Source organism: Hyaena hyaena, unplaced genomic scaffold, assembly GCF_003009895.1.
Source record: "Hyaena hyaena isolate Hyena2069 unplaced genomic scaffold, ASM300989v1 scaffold_208, whole genome shotgun sequence".
Taxonomy (NCBI): domain Eukaryota; kingdom Metazoa; phylum Chordata; class Mammalia; order Carnivora; family Hyaenidae; genus Hyaena; species Hyaena hyaena.
Window position 1 is genome coordinate 2,176,635 of NW_024080839.1, and position 17,090 is coordinate 2,193,724.

Here is a 17,090-nt window from a genome sequence, read left to right on the forward strand (position 1 = left end):
ATTTGGGCTGGAATACTGGAGAAGTCAGGGTGAGGTGAGCTCAGGCAGGAGGCGTCAGCCGCTAGCCACTGTCGTTAAACAGACGAAGAGGAGACCGACAGTTTCTGACAGCCAAGAGCCACCTGTTTTAGGGTAGATGCAAGAGGTAATCTCGGTAACATTGATGGAAAGATGACATTTTGTTAGTTACTGAGAAAGCCCAGTGGAGCAAATTTGCATTCATGTTCTACATGGGTTCCTCTGGTGATTCATGGGCCAGCCACCGAAAGATGTATGAGGTTTTCAAAAGTATTTCCTACAGCAAATGCAGTTCCACATTGTAAAGGGCCTGAGTACAAGCGTTTCAGTAACACGGCTGCCACAGTGGATGCCTTACTAAGCCAAAAGCTTCCCTCTTTTAACTTAAAAAATTTTTTTTAAACATTTATTTATTTTTGAGAGAGAGAGAAAGAGATAAACCACATGCAGGGGAGGGGCAGAGAGAGGGAGACACAGAATCTGAAGCAGGGTCCAGGCTCTGAGCTGTCAGCACAGGTGCTGACTATTTCATCTCAAATCACTTTTATTTAAAAACCATTTTTATTTTACCCCATCAAAACAACACCAGCATTCTTCACAGTGCTAGAACAAACAATCCTAAAATTGGAAAAGATCAGGAAAAGATCCTGAATAGCCAAAGCAACCTTGAAAAAGAAAACCAATTCCAGACTTCAAGCTGTATTACAAAGCTGTAATCATCAAGACAGTAGGGTCCTGGCACAAAAACAGACACTTAGATCAACAGAACAGAATAGAGAACCCAGAAATAGACCCACAAACGTATGGCCAACTCAGCTTTGACAAAGCAGGGAAGAATATCCAATGGAATAAAGACAGTCTTTTCAGCAAATGGTGTCGGGAAAACTGGACAGAGACAAGCAGAAGAATGAACCTGGACCACTTTCTTACACCATACACAAAAATAAACTCAACTGAGCCAATCAGGTGTCCCCCTCCCCACTTTTAACTTTTAAAAATTTATTTTGTAAATGAGGCCAGGCAGACAAGGTGATCCATAAGGGCATGTAATTTTCCCAAAATGGTTTGCAGAGTACAGAGTTTGAAGGTCTCTATCAGGAAGAACAGGTTCTATTTCTAAGGTCTCTTTATTTGGGGAGCCAACAGGCCCCTCTGTCTTGTTTCTAGTGAGAGACTAAGTCTGCCCTCTTTCCTACAGGCAGGATGGAGAGAGATACTGTCACATGTCTAAGGGTGGGTGAAGGGGGAGGGCACCGTCCTGAGTCATAAGTACCCCGATCCTCTCTTGTAACCAAGGCATAGCTGTACAGATAAGAAAGGAGACGTGGGGAAAATACCAATGTGCATAGTGGTAAACTCTGAGTGATTCTTACTTATTTTTTTTATTCAAATGCATTTTTCAAGCTGTCCACAAGAATTCATGTTCTTTATGGAAGGAGAAAAAACACATAGCAAATACCTCTCTCCGGCAGGAAAATAACCATTTATCTAACATTCTGATTTATAAAGTCTTTTTCGCACACATTCTAATTTCATTCTCTCAACAGCACTGATGACTGTTTCTATTTAGGCTTCAGCACACAAGCCTCAGGAGGTTTAGAAACTTTCTCAAGGACATATGACTCCCAGGGGCTGAGCCAGAGTGGAAGCCAGTTCTTCTCCCTTTGATGTCATTGTCTGGTGGGATATTCGGGTCTTGGGATGCGCGGACTGAGGCTGCAGGCAGAAATTGATGGCAGACTGGGGGAGAAAGGAAGGGGAACTGCTCGTCTCACGGGAGGTGGGGGTTTGGGACTGGCGTTTAGATAGCTGGGGTCATGAGGTTTTGGGGTTTATTTGGTGGGTTCCAGGATGATTTCTGGGATGGGTAGAAAGCACGCCTTCAGAGGTGCCTGGGTGGCTCAAGTGGTTAAGCGTCCAACTCTTGACTTCAGCTCAGGTCATGATCTCAAGGTTTGTGAGCCCCACTGGGCTCTGTGCTGACAGTGTGGAGCTTGCTTGAGATTCTCTCTCTCTCTCTGCCCCTCCCCACCTCAAAAACAAACAAACAAACAAACAAACAAACATTAAAAAGAAGAAGGAGGAGAAGAAGGAGAAGGGGAAGAGAAGGAGGAGGGGAAGAGAAGGAGGAGGAGAAGGAGGAGGAGGAGGAGGAGGAGGAGGAGGAGGAGGAGGAGGAGAAAGTACACCCTCAGCTTGCCAGGCTCACCTTTCTAGCTGGAGACAATTGAGCTGCTCCCAGGTGGCGTGCATGGCCCCACACATTCCTTTTCCTTTCTTGGGCCCAAGACAGGCCTTCTTCCTTGGGCTTTATATAAGTGAGTGTCAGGGGAACCTGGGTGGCTCAGTCGGTTAAGCTTCCAACTTTGGCTCAGGTCATGATCTTGTGATCTGTGGATTCGAGCCCCACGTCAGGCTCTGTGCTGATAGCTCAGATCCTGGAGCCTGCTTCAAATTCTGTGTCTCCCTCTCTCTCTGACCTTCCCTGCTCGCTCTCACTCCGTCCCCCCAGAATAAAAATAAACATTAAAAATAAAGAAATAAAGTGAATGGTTTGTGGGCCAGGGTAGACCAACCTCCTCGTTCCAGAAGTTCCGGGGCTCCTCCAGGAGCCAGGAGGTGCCCTCTGCTGGGGTGGGAGCTTCTGGGCTGAGGCTGACCTGCGAATCCAATCTCTGGGGAGAGGATTTGGAGGTGAAGACAGAAAGCTGAAGTCAGATGGATGTTCTCTTTCAGGGCTGGTCATGATGTTCAGGGCAGTCCCTCTTATTTTTGGTTGGTTAGAAATGAAAAGGACTGGAAAGAGGGAGGGATGGAATGGAAGGAGAAGTGGACTTCTGGTTAGAGCCACCTGTAGACCTTGAGGGGACATTGGCTGGCACCCCTCACTCTCTATTTGGGGCCGGCCTTGCTGGTGGGGGCAAGCGGAGGCCGATCTGTCCCTGCTCATTGATGTGCACCAGTTGGAAGAATTCTGGAGTTTAGTTGATTGGGAAGGAAGATGAGAGGGTGTATTTTTTCTAGAGATAAAAGAAGTGGTACGTTGGAGCCAGCTCCTACCAGCTTGTGAAAGGCCAGTTGTTAAATATTCAAGAATCTTGTGAATCATCATGTTGGTAGCTTGAAACTGGTCATAGTGGGAGTATTTACACCATGGAAATTGGCAAACACCACAGACCAAAGCTTCCCTGTGCCAGAGAGCTGGTTGTTAAACATTTACACACATACCCATGAGCCGGAGTACCATGACCTCATGGTTCAGGGTGTCCTGTGCTCTTTTGAGGGAGACGATGACAACAACGTCTGGCTTTTGTCTCCTTTCTGTGATGTCATGATGGGAAGTGGGGTCACCCTTGCCTGTGGCTTTCTCTGCTTTTCCTGCATCTAAGTCATGGAGGCTCGTATCTAAGCCTTATATCAATTATATCTTCCCATATCTAAGTCCAGGTTTGGCTGGAAAGGGACTTCCCCTGTCTTCCATTCCTATACTCTGGACCATGTGACAGCTAGTGCAATGCCCAGGACAAAGTAAGGTGCTCCAGAAATAGTTGTTCACGGGGGCAGAGTGGTCAATGTCACCTGCAGTTAGAATTGCATAATTTTCATGACTCTTGTCAGCAGGGGGCGCTGCAGGACTAATGATGTGTCTTGAGTCCCAATTTCCGTCTACACTCTCTTTAAAGATTCAAAATCCATTAATTTGAATGAATTAAAAAGGGGCTAATCGAATCTGTGATTTTTAGATAAAGCATCAATTTTGGGGAAAAAATGTGAGTGTTCAAGTGATCATAGTGAACATTGCTGGACCACTTTACAATTTACAAAAAGCGCTTGGACTACATCACCTTGTGTAATTCTCAAGAGGACCCTGCCAGGCAGGTGGAAGAACTACAATGTAGTAAATACACGTGTGTGCTCTGGAGTCAGAGCACCTGGGCTTCAAATCCTGGCTCCTGCAATTCCTGACTCTCTGACTCTGGACAGGGCACACAACCTTCCTGTGCTTTGGGGATAACACCAGTACTTGACCTCTGAGCTTGCTCTGAAATAAGAGGACCCACATGAAGCACTTAACAGGCTGCTTTGTAGGTAATAAGCACTCAGCAGATGTCAGCTCTTAATTGTTCTTGTCACAACACCAGGTACCTGATCTGAGCATGAAGGAAACACTCAAGGTCATATCACTAGTAAGGGCAAAGCCAGGAGAGAAGTCTCATCTTTCTCAACCCCTGGTCTCTGCCTCTGGCCAGCACCTGTCCCCGGTTGTCACTGCTTACAAACTTCCCATGCCAATAATGCTCTTCATTCCTGTTGGAGTGCTTAAAAAATGACTTTGAAGGATTCCATCTTGAAATCCTATTTATGCTATTAAAATGCTTAGTAACTCACATTTCTTTTTTTTAAGATTTCTTTATTTTTGGAAGAGTGCAAGGGGGAGAGGGGCGGAGAGAGGGGGACAGAAGATCAGAAGCAGACTCTGTGCTGATAGTGGAGAGCCGACATGGGTCTCAAACTCACAAACCATGAGATCATGACGTGAGCTGAAGTTTGACGCTCAACTGACTGAGCCACCCAGGTGCCCCACTTTTCTTAAAGAGCTCACAGTTACCTGCAGCCCATCCTCTCCAGGCGCCATGATTTTAATCCGAGTGCTCAAAATCAGGAGGGTTGGCTGTCCTGGGGAGTTTAAACCTGGCTTTATGAACTCAAATGACCTCAGGTGTGGTATGACAGAAGTGGTGGGGATTCCAATCTTGTCTGAAGCAGGAAGTGGACATGCAGGCTGAGCACAATTAAATTTGCTGATTTTTCAAGAAAAGCAAGGCCCCCGGAGTTTTATGAAAAATATCCCAATTGATAAATCTTTTTTTAAGCTTATTTATTTATTTTTGAGAGAGAGAGAGAGAGACAGAGAGAGTGAGCAGGGGAAGGGCAGAGAGAGAGAGAGAGGGAGGGAGAGAATGTCAAGCAGGCTCCACACTGCAGCACGGAGCCCTATGTGGGGCTCAAACTCACAAACTGTGAGATCATGCTCTGAGCTGAAACCAAGAATCAGGCCCTTAACCAACTGAGCTACCCAGGTATCTCCCCTCCCCCCACCAACTGATAAATTTTGTCAACGAATTTTAAGGTTTGTAAAAAACACTCTGGGGACTAAAGCAACATATTAGTAGGCTGCACCCACTCTGTGGCTACCAGATAGCAATCGCTGCATACAATTTGCAAATAGCACTTGGCCTACATCATTGTAGGGGTGGGATAGGGTAGTTGCGGCACAAGGACAGTGTTCCCAGGAGAAACAAGAGTAATCCCACTTCAGCTTGGAGATCCTTGTCTAAAGCCAGTGTATTTTGCTCAATTGATCATTTTCTCCCTTCAGCTGAGTTAAGTAGCTGTCTTTGCTCTTTCTGTGAAGAATCAATTCCTTGTGTAAGTAGCACTGGATGCTTCTGGATGGAGGATTGGAATGACTGGAATGTATCTGCAACTCTATACTGTGACTCTAGGCAAGTCTCAGACCCTTCCCACTCTCTCCCTCCAACACATACTATGCAACTGGGTTTCCACTCCAGTAAGACCAGCAATGCTGTTCTCCCCTCTGTTCAGAGCCTTGTGTAGAGGAGACCCCACTTTCTAAGTGCCAGGCCAGAAGCTTCCTCATTGATCTATGTTAGATTCCCTCCCCACCCCCTCACAAATTCTGAGTTAGTATTTTCCTTGCTCATTTGTTCTTAAACACTCGAGAATCTTTGGAAACATACATACTTGTGGCAAAGCCCATGCAGTGAGTCAAGGTGGGTACAAGAAGTGTGTCATTTCAGGTCCTTTGATAAACAGATGTCAAGATGGAAGTAAGTATGCAATAAAGGTATTGGGAAGAACACCTGAGAAGGATGCAGGGTGAGGGAGGGGGGCCAGGTAAGGAAAGCCTTCAGGCAACCACCCAGGTCTCACACTCACCAGAGGAGGGACGACAGGAAAGAGGCTTGGGTAGGAAGAAAACACAGCTCCAAGAAAGTTATGCCCAGGCTGCTGGGAAGCCCAAGAGCCAAGAAGTCCCCACTGGGCAGGCCTGGCTGGGCTCTTGGGCCACTGCTGTGCTCAGGGAGAGCAAGACTTCAGTGGATCCCGAAAGGCGCCACGGCTGGCGGCTGTCAGCTCGCTACACCCTTGTAGCATGTCCTCTCTCAAAGGGGGAGCTAAACTGTGCTTGCTCATGACTGCCACAGCCAGCCAGATTTCCATGATTCCATAAGTGTGTGATATTACGTTTTTTTCACATAAGAAGAGGGAGCAGAATGTGAGGTCTTAGGTCTGTGGCTCCATCACTGTGCTGGCTGTGACCTTAGGGCAAGGATCGAAACTTCTTTACCGGTTCAATGAAAACAGTGAAAGTGTCTCTCCCAAGGAGCCACTCTGAGGATTATAATAGAATTCAGGGAAGTGTTCAACACAGTGCTGAGCACCTAGCAAGTGCTGGATAAGTATTTTTACTTTGGGACGTACTAGGAGGTAAAATACAGGCCGGTGACCCAACAGCCTTGGCTTTGCTTTGCTTTTTAGCAGTCTTATCTTCTAAAATGACACTGTTAAGGTGAGTCTGGTCAGAGGGTCAAGTGAAAATGCATTTATGGACAGTGGCCATGAGTGGCACTTTTCCACCAACCCTGTGAGGTAGGTTCTATTGTTATGTCTATTGTACAGATGAGCAAACTGAAGCCCAGAAAGGTCTCGGTGATTTGGTGGAGCAAGTGACTCGTGTATGACTGATCAGAGCATTGCATTGCATCTCCATCGCTCAAGGATGGGCAGAAGATCCGATCAGAACCGAGGAGATGTTATGAGGTTGACCAGGGCAGCTGCAAAGATGTTGAGCTCTTTCACTAATGGGCTTGGAGGGTGTGAGGCTGGTTTGCTAAAGCTATCTTAATCTCCACAGACGTAAGCCTCTCTGAGAACGAGGCCGATGCAGAAGTGGATTGGCTGGCTAAACCAACACCCATTCAAATCCTTTCTCTAACAACTGTGCTGGAGGAGGTTGCTAATTGTCCTGCCATACTTCTCATATTCACTTTAGCAACAGAACTCCCCAAGTTTTGCCTGGGCACATGGCTATGCAAACTGTACATTTCCCAAGTTCCCTTGCAGCTAGTTGTGACCATGTGACTAGACTAGACTAGACCAATGGGACATGAGCAGAAGAGAAATGATGAGTGAAACTTCTGTATCACAGCCTTAAAAGGAAGCTTCTTGCCCTTCTCTTCTACTTTCCCCTCCCAGCTGGGAAAGGACAACAATGGAGTAACAAAGCAGACCCTGTGATGACGAGGCAGACCCATCCCACAGTCCTGGGTATGGCTTCTCTTTGACATACAAACAAATGAGCAAACAAAAAATAGCCTCTACTCTAGGAGCCAGGAAGACCACAAAATTTGTTTTCCTAGCCTTCTGGTGGCATTGACGTGTCAAATCAGCTGGAAGCAGAGATTGGCTGGGGACTCTGGGGAAAGATTTGCTTTTCTAGATAAAAGAATCAGATACAGCTACTTCTTCCTTCTGCCATGAATGCCTGCAGCCTGAGCAGTCCCTTCTGTGACCCTAAAGATGGTAGAACTGAAATGAAGAAAGAGGTTGGGCTCTTGGTAACATTAATAAGCTGCTGCATGGTAATGTCATTGGTGCCTATTCTGGGCTACCTGTTATATGAGGGGGAAAAATCCTATCTCTGGACTTCTTACGAGAGAAAAGTAAACTACACTTTGTTGAAGCCTCCATTAGCTGAGTTTTATGTTATGGCAGCCCAAATGCCAAGGCATCAGTAGAACTTGGTGTGACAACGAGCCCAGGTATTGATGATGTCACCGGACCCATGAGCAGCTGTGTCTGAGACTGGCCCTTGCACTTTTCAGTAATGAGAGAAAGTAAGTTCTCTTTGTGCTTTAACAGCTTAGGTTGGGTTTTCCACTGCTCCAGATGGAAAAACTCCTGATAGAACTATTCACAAAGAGCCAAATGGACTGACTGAATATTCACCTTTGCTCAGTCCCTCCCTCAAATTTTATGGCAAAAAGATGAGAAAAATTGAAGGACGGAAAGCAGAAAAGATGAAAGAAAAGGAAAGAATGGCGAATCAACAGAAGGTCAGTATGCTTTTATAGTTCCTTGTTCAGAAACCTGGGTCCTAGTTTCCCTCACTCAGGAGGCTTGTTTCTGCTGTGTCAGCAGCCTGACTGCAGTGAGGAGTGTGGCTCAGTTTCCCATTCCAAGCAACGCAGTACCATATTTCTGGGGCTTTTCATTCTCCTTTACTCTTCCTTAGATGTGGCACGGTCCACGCTAATTAATGCGTGTCCTGCACCCAGCCGGTTGTTTCCCCAGGTTACCCTTAAATCCATGGGTCATAACCCTCCTGTACTTACCCATCTCTAGGGTTTTCATCACTTTTGAGAACGGACCGTTTAGTCCAATCTTGGTGCAGGCCAGCGTTAATAGGCAATTGCCACAGGGAGACAATACAGGAAGAAAAATGGCTAAAAATATACAGTGAATCACAGAAAATTACATCTCTTAAAACCTACAGTGTATTCCTATTGCCATAGCAACCCCCTGGCTAGTGAAGACAGCTGATTTATCGCAGGCTTTCCCCAGCACTCAATTCTGCCAGAAGCGCCTCCAGCCTGTGGTGCGAGTCCTAGTGAGGGGGAGGGGAGGGGGACATCACCTACCCAGTGTTTTCTCTCCTTCCTTTCCATCCTTTCCAGTGGTGTAGCTGTGGCGAGGAAACCTGAGTTCCTTCAACACAGCCTGCATAGCCTCCCAGCCCCTTTTCTGAGATGACGGCGACTGTTCTAACCTCTGACAAAATGTCCTGCATTCTGTCTACACTAGTGCTTGTGACAGCAGATGGTTGACTTCCTAGAGGGGTCAGTGTGCATGGGGGGCATGAGGAAGTTGCAGGTGCAAGGCCACTCTCAAGGATGGCGAGAGGAGTTTCCCTTCCCTCCCCTCCCCTTCTCTGTTTCTCTCCACCTCCCTGACTCTTCTCTCTCCCCTATTTCCTCAGTGGGTTTGTTGTGAAGTGGACTGGCCTCACATTGAGACCAGGAGATGGGAGACAGAGGCAAGCCTTGACTTACAAAATGAGTCTGGTGTATAGAAAGACAACGAAATGTGTGTTCATAAATGTTTCGTTACTCCACTGGAACTCTAAAATTCACTGGCATGTAATGTGTGTTTTATCATAATATTAAAAAATGGCATTTTTGTGTGTGATTTAAACTTCCATAATTTGGAGAAAGATTCTGGGCCAGAGTTCTGGAGCATCTCCCCTCAAAAATAGCCCTGACTGGACATGTCACAAGGACAAAAGGAGACAGCTGCAAGGAACTCCCACTGGCCGTACCTGGGGCAATCGGAATTTTGAAAAAAAATAGTAGTGGTTTAAAGTCTAATGAATAAAATAAGAAATATGAAAATATAAGTCCATACTGATAAATACATAAATGGTGGAAAAGCCTTTTTGTATGATAAAGTCTCAACGACTAAGTATGGAAGATATAATCGTATTAGAAAATCATCATTTGGCAACTTTCATAGCAGTAATTGATTCAGGCAAGAATTAGCAATGGATGTATAGTGGGTAAAAGTTTGATGAGAAACAGCCCATTTATACAACCTCAAAGTATCTCCTTGTAAAATACTTCTTGATTTCAAAGAGAAAAATAGTCGTTTGAGAGTGGAGAGGCTTGGCACACTACACCTGAATCAGGTGATAAGAATTAACATCACAAGGGGAAAATGGGACAAATCTATATCCTGTATCTCCTGACGTGATGCGCTAAGGACATACTATCACCTCTGGTGTTCCTGCCAAACGCGTACGACCTGAATCTCATTGTGAGGAAGCATCTGACACTCTCCCAAAGAGGCACGGTCTATTCAATCAATGACTTAGATGCTTCAAACTGTCAATGTCACGAATGACAAAGACTGAGGAACTGAAGGAACCTAAAGAGACATGATAATGTGTAATCTTGGTTTGGCTTCTGGATAAAAAAAAAAAAAATGTTCTATTCTGCTATAGCAGAACATGGTTAGAAAAACCGATAACATTTGAAAAAGATATGTAGTTTAGATAATAGTATTACATCTATATTCTTTTCCTGATTTTGATAATGTATTGAGGTTAGGGAAGAAAATTTCTTTCTTTCTTTCTTTCTTTTGGAAATGCATGCTCAAATATTTAGGGATAAAGGGGCATCATATGTGCAAGTTATTTGCAACTAGTTCAGAAGCATATAAAGAGAGAAAATGATAAGCAAATGAGATGAAGAGTATACAGTATTCTTTGCACTTTTTAATTTTTCTGTAAAAAAAATTCTTTGGGCTTTTCTGTAGCCTGAAATGAATTCAAAATAAAGTTTAAAAAAATAGTCCCATCTGCATACTCAAAGTCCTTTTGAGTGAATTTCCTTCCCACTCATTTCTTTCCCTCACTCTGACGCTACACCTTAGTATTTAGGTCCTCACAGCTCTCTGCATTAAGCAGGAGAATCCAATCTTAACGTGGGAGTGGGAGTGTGAGGCGGGGGTGTGTGTGTGAGAGAGAAAAGACAGAGCTACCCCCTCAGAGTGTCACAAAAGGCCAAACAGAAAGCCCGGATAACGGATTTGTCACAATGCCCAAATCAGACCAGTGAATGAAGTCAAAGTCCCCTTTCAGGTTTCTGAGAGAAGGGAGGGCATGTTCTCAGCAGGATGTACCGACCAGCGCAGTGAGGCCAGAGAGCCAACACTGTAAGAAAGCCCAGGACTGAGTTCATGTTCTTTCTCAATCCCTCCCTCCCTTCCAGTCTCTCTCTGTCTGTCTCTGTCTCTGTCTGTCTGTCTCTCACATACACACCCCTTTCCTCTTTTTTCCTAGACTTTTTCCAGACCTGCTGGCACCTGGTGAAATGGCCTTTTCTAGCAGAGACAGAACATTTCTTCCTCTGGAGCCACAGATGAAACTCGGTGTGTGGAAACCTGCTAACTTCAGATTCAGAAGGTGGTGAGGTGGGGTGGGGGAGGGACAGGAGGCCAGGGTCCCCTTCTCCTACATTTGGTCTGGTCCAAAGTAGGTCCAAAGAGCCTTGTACCAGGTGTGCGGACCTGGTATACAAGCCCCAAAGTGCTTACCCCCATTGCCTACACAATGGTTACAATGTGCAAAGATTCCAGAGAACGATCTGCCATATGTCACATTAAAATTCACTCCCCTACTTTCTCTAATAGCCGTTTACTTTAATTCACTCATCTCAATATCATGAGCTGCAGTGAAGCAGAAAGTGGTTCTATTTATAAATGATCCTGATCGAATAAAGTAATATCTTGATTCCTTCCCAATGGTCTAGAGACTATATAACAAGAGAAGCCTAAGGGACTGTGGTGGGGGGTGGAATCCTCCTTTCCCCGGGGAAGCAGGCCTCTGTCCCAACTCCCAGCATTTAGAGCACTGCCTTACAGTTGGAGGGAGATATAGGGAAAAATGGAGTCATTTTTGGTTCTGAAAAGATATTTGTCTCAATTCACCAGCACCAGCCACATATACGTTGTACAAATCAAATAGGCACAAGGCTTCAGGCTGGACTGTGAAAAAGAAACTAAATATTAAAGAGCTGGCCAGACCTCATCTGATCAGTTTAGAGTGCAAAGAGACGCTAAGTCTAAGCGACACCACCCCGGCCCTTTTTAAAGTTTATTTATTTATTTATTTATTTATTTATTTAGAGAGGCAGAGAGACAGAGAGCAAGCAGGGAAGGAGCAGAGAGGTAGACAGTGAATCCCAAGCAGGCTCTGTGCTGTCAGCGAAGAGTCCTACATGGGACTTGAACTCACAAACCATGAAACTGTGACCTGAGCAGAGATCAAGAGTATGAGTTTAATCCACTGAGCCACCCAGATGCCCCAAGTGTAAGCCCCAGTCTGTACATTTCTGCAGAGTAGACCTCCACGGCTTGGCCCAAGGTTGTGTATGGATTACAATAGAAGATCCAACTTCCTGTCCATCTTGTGGCCCATTTGCCTACATACTATCCCACAGATAGCTTCATTTCAGAGATACTGTATCCCAAGTGGCAGCATCTTTTTTTTTTTTATTTTATCAGTCCAGTGGGAATCAGGCAACGAATGACTTGATATTAAGTGTGGGCCAACCCAGCACTTGGACAAGCCTGTAAGAAACTGTAGAATCAATAAGCAGATGGGAGTAGGTGTGACCAACAAACTCCCTGTAGCATCACAGTAATTGTGAGGGGCAGTCACGGTCTTCCCCTGAGCGAGTGGCTGATTCACACAGACCTCTAGAGCCCAATGACATGCGAGGGATTTTAGGTATTTCAAGGCCCCATGTGAAAAGAAATGATGAACTCTTACGTGGTAAATTCACTATTTTCCTGAGGCAACCTACATCTTCTTTTCTTTTCCCAGTCTGAGGAAGCATATCAACACTTACAGAACCAGTATTTGTAATTTCAGCGCAAAGGATCTCACAAAGATCTCAAACCCATATAATGCAGGCTTGGGAAAGAATCACTGCACTTAAGGAGAGAGGAATCTGCAAAAGGAGAAGCAGGTGCCTTGCTGGAGGCCAGGAGTAAGTAAACTCAGCAGCAGAGGGAGGAGTGGGACTGAAAAACCCTTCTCCAGCCCTGTGCCTGGGGGCCGTGGGGCAGGATCCGAGTCACTATTGTCTCCTGGATGTGAGCTCTGCCAAAGGCTCCATTTCCCACAAGCCACCTGGTAATGGTCTCTTTTGGTTTATTGCTCAGAACTGGAGGAAACTCTCCCAACTGGACGAGTCCACACTTGGGCCTTAGTGATGTGCAGCGCCATAGTGTTCTGTTTCTTAATTATGCGAGGGCCTTGTAACCCTTTTGTCTTCATCGGATTTACTGTAGTAGATTAAGATGGATGCAAATTCTTTGCCTTACCTCCCATCAAGAGGCAGAGTCTATTTCCTTTTTCTTTGAATCTAGACTGACCCTGAGACTGGCTTTGACATATAGAATGCACTGGAGGTGACATTGTGTATCTTCTAAGGCCGGGCCTTAAGGACATCAGTAGCTTCAAATTTTGTCCTACGTGGAAACGGTTGCCATGTAAGAAGCTGGCTACCCTGAGACTTCCATGGGGCGAGGAAGCTCAAGCTAACCATGTGGAGAGAGAGAGGGGCCATGTGGAGAAGTGCTGAGGTGCCAGACATATGAATGTTCTGCTTAGACCTACTGCCCAGCCACCATGTAAATGAAGCCAAGTGCATGACTCCAGAAAACAGCATACAGAACAGAATAACCACCCAATACAGCCCTGTTTGCTGACCCACAGAATCACAGGCAAATATGATGACTGATTTAAGCCAGTAAGTTGTGGGGTGATTTATTATCTAGTTATTTAACTGAAACATTCATAATCAAAGCTAATGGAATTAGTGACCCATCTACCACCACCACATAGAAACAACAGGACCCATATGGATAAAGCTTCTTTATGTCATTTAAATGGCAAAATCTCCACTGAGCTGGGAGAAGAGCCCAGAAAAACTCCAGGATTGCAGCTGTGGTCTACATGATGTCAGACAGAAATACTATTTTTCTGAGAGCGGTTTTTCTCTCTCATAGTCCCTTTTCTGTACTGTGCTCTCTATTTCCTACCCGAACATTCTGGCCATTATGCTATTCTACCGTAACCCCGTTATCCAGTGGTGTGCTTTCTTTACCTTGACATGACCCCAGAGAACCCCATAATAATATCTGTAAACAATCTAGCTGTCCAGCAATAAGGGATTGGGTAAATATAATCTATGGCACATCCATATAATTTTTAAAAACCCTTGAATTTAATAAAGCTGATACGATAGAAGTGTGTCATAGGCATAGAGAGGTATTTTCAATATATGTTATAAAACAGTATAATCCCACTTAAAAATCTTGTATACAGTATTCATTCATACATGCCTAGAAAAGGATATGAGGGTTTGCAGCAAGACTGAGTAGGATATGGGGACTCAATCCTTTTATTTGAGTTTCCTGAAATAAGTATGTATACACCTTTCATTATATAATAAAACAGTACAAGAAGTATTGCTTAGCAGGTAGAAGTGATGATGGAATGGCAGGAAGTCGGCCTGGCCTCTGAGGGCAGTGGAATTGGGCTGAAATGATGTTGTGACTTAGATCGAAATACCTGTGGTTTCTTGGGTCCCTCACTCGGTATTTGCCCTCCTGTGCGTAGAACCTGCTTCAGCCTGCCAACAGTATGACCTCTATTAATAGCAGCTGAAGTCTGGGCTCAAGCAGATTCTTAAGTGGGATAGTCAGAATCATGGGTTATTGAGTGGCCTTGTCAGAACTTCATCAGCAAATGGTATTTATTAAACACTGTCTTGCTTTAATGAGTCAGGAAATAAGGCCCTCTTTCCCCTTATCACTTACAGTTGTGTTTCTCAGCAAGAGTAGGTCTCTCTTCCCAAAATGGCCCAGGACTTCATTTCCCTGAAGCCATATTGCTTAGGCAAAATTTTCCAGGGAAGGGAAGTGTTGATTCAACCACAGAGCACCAAGCAAATGTGAAATGTGTGGTTGTTCTCTGGGACTTTTTGTCTGGCTCTCACTTCTCTTTCCTACATCCTGCCAGAACACAGAGTAGCCAAATCTGTGTGCCTGTATGCTGTGGACATCTGTTGTCCGATAGCTCCTTCTTTCTCCCTTCTTTTTGTTTTTTTTTTGTTTTTGTTTTCTGTTTTGTTTTGTTTTGAGAGAGAGAAGGAGAGAGAGAGAAAGGGAGAGAGAGAATCTCAAGGAGTCTCCACGCTCAGCGCAGAGCCCAACTGTGGGCTCAATCTCAAGACCGCGAGATCATGACCTGAGCTGACATCAAGAGTTGGATGCTTATAGGGTGCCTGGGTGGCTCAAGTCAGTTCAGCTTCTGACTTTGGCTCAGGTCATGACCTTGCAGTTCCTGGGTTTGAGTTCCGCATGGGGCTCGCTGCTGTCAGCCTGTCAATGCAGAGCTGCTTTGGATCCTCTGTCCCCCTCTCTCTGCCCCTCCCCTGCTCACACTCTCTCAAAAAATAAACAAAAGCATTAAAAAAGAAAAGAGTCGGATGCTTAACTGAGCCACCCAGGAGCCCCTAGATCTAGATTTTTCCTTTCAGTCATATCTCTCCCCTCCTGACTGTGGGGCTGTGTTCTCTACAACTCTGTGAAGACACAGTCCCTGCAGGAATCCCGCCTTCTCAAGCTGGCTCTGCCGGGCGGGCCTGGGCAGCACCAAACCCCACAGACATTTCCAAACGACTCGTGAAACTTCCTGGCTTCCAATTTTCTGGCTCCTGCTGGTGCTCAGAAGACCAGCGTGAAACCGTAGGAGGAACAAGGGAAGGATCGACCAGCAGGAGTGAGGCCCTGCAGCCCGAAAACCCTCAGAAGGCTTCTCTCTGTGTCCCTCCCTACCCCACCCCTGCTGGCTCCATCTCCATCCTGCCGGGAAGGGAATATAGCTCATTATCTATTTATTTTATAAAGTGCTGCCCTTGGTGTTCAAATCACCTCAGGGCACAGAGCACACAATTTTAAAAACAATTAAAAGAGATAAAACAGAGGATTGGCAATGACTGGTACCTTTTAAAAATCGGCAATAACATGCCAGTTTGAGGCTCCCTGGCTCACCCTGGGCTCTGCGGATCCCTTGCGGGGGCTCCGGAAATGGGAGGGGCTGGGAGCGATTTCTGCACAACCTCCATCTGAGCTGTTTGCTCACAGAGCCAGGACGCTCCAGTCACCTTCCTTCAGACTCTCCCGTCAGAGTTTTTATGACTCAGCTCAGGCCCGCATCAACTTGCTTATTTTCTTCCTGTGCCTGCTGTGGGCGCTTGCCGGAGGCCTGCGGCGCCCGGCGAGGGACAGAGCGGCGGGCCTGCTCTCTGTGCGCGCCATGGGGGCCACCGTAGCGGCTGGCTTGTCACTGCCTGGCCCTAGCCAATAGTTGATGACCAAACCGTGATACTGATAATGACAATATTAATAACTGATAATAGCTGAGCTTGACTGGGGCTTCTGTTGTCTGAAGAGAGTTACATTGGTTTCCTCGCTGAGGTTTCTCAAGGGTTGAAAGACATTATTTAGAACTACAGCAGAGAAGGGACACCTGGGTGGCTCAGGCAATTAAGAAGCTGACTTTGCTCAGGTTATGATCTGGCTGTTCATGGGTTTGAGCCCCCCGTTGGCCTCTGTGCTGACAGCTCAGAGCCTGGAGCCTGCTTTGGGTTCTGTGTTTCCCTCTCTTTTCTGCCCCTCTCCTGCTCGCATTCTCTCTCTCTCTCAAAAAATAAATAAACATTAAAAAAAAATTTTTTTTAAAGAACTACAGGGGAGAAAACAGGCTGACACAACCACATTACCGAGTTGGAAGAGAACTTGGGAAAAAGAAAACTCCACGTTGAAGTCATCTGAGCTTGAGTGGCGGTCGAGGTGTGGCTGAGGCCCTGACCACAAGAAACAGAACTTCTGCTCATTATAGGCTGGTTTGCCTAAAGAATGAGCAATGAGCCCAGACCTGGAAGATCTGAACAATGATTCCCAGCTTCTTCACTACGGGCATGGCCTTGGGCAAGTCACTTCACGTCTCTGGACTTTGGTTTCCACAGTAAAGCAAAGAGATGGGCCTAGATTATCCCCTTTAAACACTACATTATAGGTTTCTGGTGCTCAGGACTCAAATCATCATTGGCAGAAATTCATTGACCACCTTCTCTCTGCCAGCTACCTGTAGGGATCTCTCTGGACAAGAAACATTTTCCGGTTTCTCAGTATTTCACAGGTTTTTCTTCTGGGGGCCACAGCCCAGCTGCCTAGTCAGGGCCGGTGGGTGGTGATGGCGGCAGAGGTGGTATGGGGGTGGGGTGGAGAGAAGCATCTTTTTTTTTTTTAATGTTTTTATTTATTTCTAGGAGAGAGAGGGAGAGAGACAGCGTGAGCAGGGGAGGGTCAGAGAGAGAGGGAGTCACAGACTGAAACAGGCTCCAGGCTCTGAG

General features: G+C 45.8%; 1 long non-coding RNA gene across 1 annotated transcript; it reads left to right on the top strand.

Moving 5' to 3' along the window:
• The first annotated feature begins 10,754 nt into the window (after positions 1–10,754).
• LOC120238438 lies at positions 10,755–16,473 on the top strand. Its single transcript, XR_005530225.1, has 4 exons — positions 10,755–10,815; positions 10,943–11,031; positions 12,488–12,653; positions 16,419–16,473. It is a non-coding gene; the product is annotated as an uncharacterized LOC120238438 (long non-coding RNA).
• Positions 16,474–17,090: the final 617 nt, after the last annotated feature.